Raw genomic sequence first — 8,232 nt, forward strand, 5'->3', positions numbered from 1 at the left:
TTAGAAAGTTGGTAAATCCAGTAATGATGTAACCCATTGCATCTGAAGCACCACCTAGTCTGAATTCAAAAAAATGTAATTTATGTTTTCTCCATAATTTCTGAAGGGAAATTGGATTTTTAATTGGAAAAAAAAAAACTATTTTAAAAAATGAATTGATTTAAAGGAGAAAAGAAAAAAAAAAAAAATGATCAAAGCTGCAACCGCTCAACTTGAAGATTAGAACCTGAAGTAGGATCTTCTAGTCTTACAAGGGAGTAGTAAAGTTAGTGACAAATGATAGAAACAAAAAATAAAATATCCATTTTTACTTAGGAATAAGTAGTAAGCAGTATTTTAGTAGCTGGCAATATACCATCTGTTCAGAGTTTTCCTAAAAAATCCGAGCATTTTTGTAACATGAAAAAAAAAAATCTTAAACTTAAATATATTGAGCACACTATCTGTCCTACTCTTTTCAGTTTACATAATAATTCACTGGTTTTTGCTCTAATTTCTTCTTTCATATACTATACATTTCTCTATGACTCGATGTTAGGCAAATTTGTCTTTCAGAAAAGGACAGTACATTGTAATTTGAGAGTGAAGAGATCTTTTGATTTCTTCTCTGGTTCTAGAAATATCTTTAGCTTACAATGAGATATTTTAAGTAAGGAGAGCATTAGCGTCCCTACAAGCCCCAGAGGTTTTCACATAAATAAAAAAGCAATAGAGAAGTTCAGCATAGCTGTCAAATAAATTTTTCAGTGTAGTAGGAAAAAAAACAACAGTAATTGAATAGGTGGTTCTGGGAGATTAAAATAGATATTATAAATATCAGAAAACTTTTCTTTCTCAGACCTGAAAGTGTTTAGCACTAGCAGTTTACATTAGAACCAGTGCTTATTAGTCTTCATTGACTGATCTGTTTTTATGGAATGCTTATTCAATAAATGTTTCATTCATTTACTTCATCCGCTTTTCCTGTTACTGCTTGATATTAATTTTTTGAGCAGTTGCCCAGTAGAATTTAACAGTAAAAATTATTATTTTATGAGTAAACTTTGGACAAATCAAATTAGAAAATAGTAAAAGCAAGGAGAACGAGGGGCTTTTCTCTTTTTTTTTTTTTTTTTTTTTGGTTATTTTTCTCTGCAGAGGCCAAAATCCCACCAAAATGCACAGAATCTTTGTCTACGGCTTGATGCTGAATATCAAAAAATAGTTAAGAAATATTATAGAGAACTGAGATAAATGTGTTCGAGCAGATACTCCCTTTAAAAGCCTCTTAGCTTCAAAGAGCAAGAGGAATATATATGGTTATGAAAAGAGGGAAGTTTTTGAAGCAAAAGAAGTTGCAACTATTTCTGTATGGAAGAAAAATACCTTCATGAAAAGTCTTAGAGCCAGTAAAGCAGCAAAGTTGCTCGGGAAGTGATGCAGGGCCACTAGTATTGCTGTCACATTACTCTGCAAATTGATAACAAATTAAGTGGCAAAAGAACATCATATTTCAGAAAAAGTGACAATGAAATCTAGGAGTTATTATTTTCTGGAGGAAAAAAAAATCTATAAACAGGTCCTGGGAGAATGCTATTATAATGAGCTAATCAACCTGAACTATGACATTAAAGGTGAAAGCCATTTCTGGAAATTTATGTAAAACTATGATCTGTCTTTTGCTTTGACTCTCTCAGTTAGGAGAAAAAAGGTCAAATGAGCAACTTAGTTTCTTAAATATTAACATTATAATTAAACTGAAGTAATGTTTAGCATTCTTGTACTTTCTATAGGTTCAAACAAATTCACTGGAACTGATTTTTTTTTTTAAATAAGTTTCAGTAGAGCTAACCTATGGGAGGATTTTTTAAATGAGTTTATGTATTACATGTGTAAGCTTATTAACAGATTATGTGTTATACCATATTAAACCTGTGAACAGCATATGTGACTAAAAACTGATTTTGTTGATTGTGTTTACTGCAAAGTATGCAGAGTATTTATGCAAAATATGAGTACTTTCTTATGAAATAAGAAAACAAAATGAAACAACTGAAAATTCTTACCTTTTTCATATCTTAATAAAGGTTGCTTATAGGGTAGTTTATCTGTATTTAAAAAATCCCTGTAAAAATAATGAATTCAATATTCTAACTCAAAAAAAAAAGAAAACAGACACATTTGACAAAACTCAATTTAATTATGTAGGAATTAGGTGGAAATCAAGCTCGACTTTACTGACTTGAAACAATAAATCTCTCATAAGGAATAGTAATTTTATTTACTGTTATTATACGGTTATTCATTTTCATTACAAATGTCTAAAACACTTTTGTCTTTAGGAAAAATATGATGTCCTTTGAAATCAAACAGACCTTTCAAAGACATCAGTCACTTCACTGAGGCAGTATTGTAACCCTGTCACCGGCACCCAGGAGATTCCTGTCAGTCTGCAGCATGTTGTCACTACAGAATTACAGTTTACAGTACATTATCAATGCCTGCTGTGTCCTTTGAGAAAGTAAGCTCTGCTGGCTGAACTTTCCAATATACTCCCAAAGGCAGAAGAACAAAGCTTTCAAAACTACACAGAACATATTTTATAAAATTCTATAGAGACAAGAATGCATTTATTAACAATGTTATCTTGTATTATACATTACAGTGCATACTAGCAGAGTTCTATGTCTATAATTAAGAGGGAAACAAATCCAGTAAGAAATGTCAAAAAAAATATGGCCAATATATTCAAAACAAAATAGGGAACAAAAGCAAAGCTGTCTCAAAGCAGTTCAGACCTCAAAGAGTTAAAAATCTCCCAGCAGGACTGTGTCTATGAAATCAGCCACATTTTATCTAGACAATATGAAAGATTTTCATTACTGCCAAATCTTAATTTGCCACCGAAGAAAGAAAAAGAGAAATAATGTTGCCCAGCTCCAATCCTGTAAACATCCATTTTTATTTCATATATATTTCTGTTTTATACTCAGAGATAGACAGATTCATATACATGATTTTAAAGTTTGCTAAAGAAATCTCACCTTCCCTGCTAGGAAGATGAATATGAGGAGCTTTTCTTCTGTGGCTTTTTGTTTTGTTTAAAGCTTTTATCATAGAAAGATTTGCATAATGGCAAACCAGTGAAAGAAAAATATATTCTTGCATCTCATGCTGGCTTTTTTGACAGGGAAAAACAGGAGCTTTGATATGTCCTTTTGAATGAGTGATTGTTTTGATCAGAATCTGTAAGCATTCACTAGCAAGGTCTACCTTTCTTTTCTCTTTCCTAAATTTTTTAGTAGTATGACTGTGGGTGGAGAGGAGAAATAGCAGAAAGGTGAAAGCTAGGAAAAGTGGGATTGGGAAAAAGCCAGGAAAAGCTAGGAAACATGGGAAAAGTGTGGGAATGTTACCAGTACATGATGCTTGGAATTCCATCAGCTCAGCAAGTGTGGCTTTATATACAGTCTATGATATATATTTTGAGATAGACCTTACTAAAGATAAGTCAAGGCTTTAGGTATCTCCCTTTAGAGAGTAGTTTATTATCAGTGCCTTGCTACCCAAAGAAATTTGCTTTGCATAATATATGAGGGTTAGATTAAATTGCTTGCAAATGGTTTAAACTTTCTTACTATTCCTTCTTGTATATATTATTATATATTTTTTTTCCTCTTCAGTCTTCTTTCTTTGGATAGCAGTGGCTATTTCATAGGATTTGAATCTTGATTTCATGTCAGACAGCTAGCTTGAGGACAAACATTTGCAAAGAGTGTATGCCAATATATGGCTCAGACATCTCTCCTCTGATCAAAAAGCTCTGGAAATATTAGGCACCTCCCATTCTTTTCTCCTGAATATAAACTTACTTACAAAAGATTGATCAAATTGTCACCTGCCTTCCTCTCTCAATGAGAAAAGTTTTACCTGTATAAATTATATGGAAAAAAAAAAACTTCAATATGCTTCCTAAATTCTTTTATTAGACAAAAATATCCATCATTTGTCATAAGTGTCATCTCTTCTCCTTTAATGGATAGCTGATAAGATTTCTTCCTACTCAGTTAACTTGTTAAAAAAAAAAAAGGCAAAAGAAGACTTCTGTAAAAAAAAATCCAAGTTTTCAAGAAACTTATATTACCATTCTAGACACTTTATTTTTTTCTATAAACAGAAGAAAGAAAATAGCAATAATCTTTTTTGTTACTAGCTGATACAACATGCTGGATATATAAGAAAAGTAGTTAGCATGACTCAAAGTTCAATGCAGTTACTATTAATTTTCCTGTAGACTGGAGCGGGGGTTAGTGCCATGCACACGCTTTGTCCTTCTGCATTAAAGGTCCTAAGGACTGCCGAGCACTAGACTGCCCTACGAGGGCAATGGAGCCGTATCCTTGTCAATAGCTGAGTTAGTGAAGCACAGGCATGATCATCATAAGCCAGAACATAAACTGGTTTTGCCCATGTATGACAATGCAGACGTCTCATCAGTTTAACTTCACTGTGTTAGAAGTTCTCAGAAAACCTCCCTGTGTAGATGTTAGCTGTAGCCAGACAGTTTTGGGACTGTCTTTTTAAATTATTGAATCCCACTTTTATCTATGCGACTAAAGGCTGCCACTAAATTCAGTGGGAGAAGCAGCAGGAGCTGTATCCTAACTAGATTTAATTTATCAAACAGTAATCCCAAACACATTTTTTAGAAAACAACAAATCAGCAATTCTTGAGACTGATTATATTCATTGAATTTTCAAGAATGATTGTACTCATTGATTTATTCATTGGGTATTCTCTTCAGTACTGATACAAACCTTTTTTTTTTTTTTTTTTTTTCAAAAAAGCCCTTTTTTTAAAGAATTACGCAAAAGTGTCACACTTTTTTTCACTTCAAGCCATCAGATGTTGTCAGTATACAATACCATCTGTTATTCTGTAGAGAATAGTGTTTCATTCAACATTATAGCCCTTCAGTTCTTGGCAGTTAAACTACATACCTCTTGGTCTTGCTCCTAATTTATCTGTAGATTTTTATTTCTCTTGCGTATTTGCTTAAAACAAAAACAAACAAAACCCTTCCTTCCTGTGCTTATGTGAAAAAAGGAAGAGATAAACAAGCAGATAAGCCTTTGAGATTTCCTTCTGAAATCAATAAAATTACTGGTGCAAGTCACATGTGTGTTTGCCAAACTGTTATTCTTGCTTTATATTCCAAGCAGATCTCCAAATAAATTACACATGTCATATATAATTGGGTCAAATTCCTTTCTCTTTTTGCATGACACATCCTTCTTCAGAAATATGAAATCATCTGCATTTTCAAACAGATGTTTTCAAACAGCTCTCTAGGATTTCAAGGGGTTTTATCTTACAGTTGCCTGTCTTAATAGCTAACTTGGCAAGATACTGTTCTTCATCTAGATCCCGCTACAGGTAGGCATTCCCACAAATTTTTGTTTTTCATTGCTAAGTCTATCAATCAGTCTGGGCCTGCAGCCTATCCAGCTTTCCTCCAGTGATCATAATGCACACAGCTCTGTCACAATCTGACATCTGGATTCCTGCAAATGCAAAGAAGCAGCAATAGAGGGACATTAATGCAGTCCATACTGATCTAAATCTCTCAGGAAACAGTTAGTTCAATTTTTTACTACAGCAGATTAACTGTGCACCCTCGGGATGTTTCCAGCAAGAAGGAATTACAGTATTCTTCTCCTGGACTTAGCCAGCAAAGCTGCACAGTGTCAGAAGAAGAGATACTGGATTACTCTATTCTGCTTTACAGATTTATGATACTGACTCATAGGAGGCAGTAGAAGGGACGTGGGTTCTGTTGAAGGCGTACACAGCAGTAGTTTATCACAAGAATCACTCGGGTTAGCTTTTTGCAAGGACCACTCAGTGTCCATTGATTACATATATACTCATGAAATATGATAACTTGTTACTGACTAAAGGGTCTCGGCAGCATTTGTGAACCAGCTAGTGAAAGGCTGTGGCATGATTTTATTAGTTTTGAACTGTATGGAGACTATTGACTTAGGAAGGATTGTAAATTATATAAAACAATACTGCAGCCTTAGTTTGAGAATAAATAAATACATAAGCATATATAAAAAAGATAGAGCAGCCAGTGGATTGCAGTAACTTTATTTAGTCCATGTGCTGTTAAACACAGCATTTTTTTTCTTAAAGCACACAAAACTATTATACTAGGCAATGAGATCAATGTTGCAGTAAATATTTAAGCCTCTCATGTAAGATGACCTCAAATGTTTACATAAGAAATAACAGAGAATGAATTCATAATTTCAGGCAGCCATAAATAAATATTTTGGAACAAAGAAGTGAAAGGACCATCCCTGCATTGACACACATTACAACAAAACTGCACCCTCAAACTGCAAAAGCAAACAATTAAATCCTAGTTTAACTCTTTCAAGAAGCACTGGAAAAAATAAAACACAATTTTTACCATTTCTTTGGAGTTTTAAAACAAAGAAAAGCAAGTGCCCAAATTAGAAGAACTATCTTTTAAAAGAAATAAAGACCAAATAAAAGTAAATTGGCATTACTGATTATCAAAGCTGCTCAAAAGACAAATATGGTCATCTTTTCTTTAGAAAAAAAAATCTGCCATCTCTAATGTTAATTCATTAGGTGAAACTGCTTACTTGTTTGTCAGTTATGAAGGATCTGCATACTGTTTTCTAGAATTTTAAAATTAGATATTTTCTTTCCCTCTTCAGTTGGGAAGAGAAAGAATCTTTAGTAATATAATATAATGTTCATATCACCATGATCCCAAGTTCATTCTAGAGAGAATTGAGAATCCTTCCTTTTTGTTCTTCTTTTGCTTGTTTCTCCAATGCATGGCTATTGAATTGCTTGGGAAGGCAAGTACTACTGAAGACATTGCAAACAGTTCATCACGTCTATTCTGACTTTTCAGGTACTCACATGTACTCACCACTTGGTGCTCAAGAGGAAGTCCACATTTGCTTCCCAAATTGTGCAGCATGCTCCCATAATATTTTTAGCAAATTTGAAATGTTGTTTGAGTGCGAAAGAGTAAGTCAGTTCCGATGATATATTGTGGTAGAACAGCCTTCATAAAGAGTTCACTTCAGGCTAGGCTAGACACTAACTAGAGATGCAGGATCATACTTGAAAACCATTGTGAAAATTGGCATAATTTTTGATACCGTCACTAGGATACTTATATGTTGTCTAAAACCTCCTAACATCATTTCATTATCTCTTTCAGTTCTTATTTGAATTGAAATAGTGACATTATCCTTGCAGTAATTTCATCAAATTGTGTATCTCTGGTAAAATGAAGACATACGTTTTTCTGAATGGATTAACAAAAAAATACCAGACTTTAAGCCTATCTGCTACCTCTGCTGCTTCTGCTACAACAAATTTTTGAGCTGATCAAGAATTATCTTCCTTCCTGTCCCCCTCAAAAAACATAAAACGTATCCAAGTAATGATAAAGGGTGGGTATGGCATGACACAGAGTGGGTAAGAATGGACTGTATCCCCATATCCAACATTGATGCATTTTTCAGTTTGCCACGATTACACATCATACAGCACGGAGATTCAGCAAAGATCAGTATGAATTACTAGAAAGCAGATACAAGATACTCCAACTCAGCTACTGCTCAGCGTCTTCTCCATTTGTATTAAGGAGGCAACTTCTCCATTCCCATTAGGCAGTAAGATGGAAGAACATATAGGGCTCTTACAGGCTTGAAACACAAAAACACCTAGGATGTAAGCAACCCTAGAGCCCTTCTGGTCCAGAGTCAGTTGGAAGCAGAGCCTTAGATGAGTTATCCAAGGCTCTGTCAAGCTGAGTCTTTAAATTCATTTCTGCTGAGGGCATCCTAATAATTCTCTGGGCTGCCTATTCCAAAGTTTAATTGTTCTCATGATGAAGACTCTTTTATTCATATCCAGACCCAATTTCCCCTGAAGCAACATGCGCCCATTGACTGCAGTCCTGTCACTGTGCATCCTTGGGAGAACACCTCCGCTACCTCTGTAATTGATTTTTTGCTACTGGAAGACTGATTGGTTCTCCTTTGTAGGGACTTGAACATCTTCTCTCCTAGACTGGAAAAAAAGAAAACAACAAAAAAAAAAAGAAAAGAGAAAAGAAAGGAGAAAAGAGAAAAGAAAGGAGAAAAGAGAAAAGAAAGGAGAAAAGAGAAAAGAAAGGAGAAAAGAGAAAAGAAAGG

The sequence above is a fragment of the Nothoprocta perdicaria genome, unplaced genomic scaffold (genome assembly GCF_003342845.1).
Source record: "Nothoprocta perdicaria isolate Ctin4 unplaced genomic scaffold, notPer1 scaffold_276, whole genome shotgun sequence".
Taxonomy (NCBI): Eukaryota; Metazoa; Chordata; class Aves; order Tinamiformes; family Tinamidae; genus Nothoprocta; species Nothoprocta perdicaria.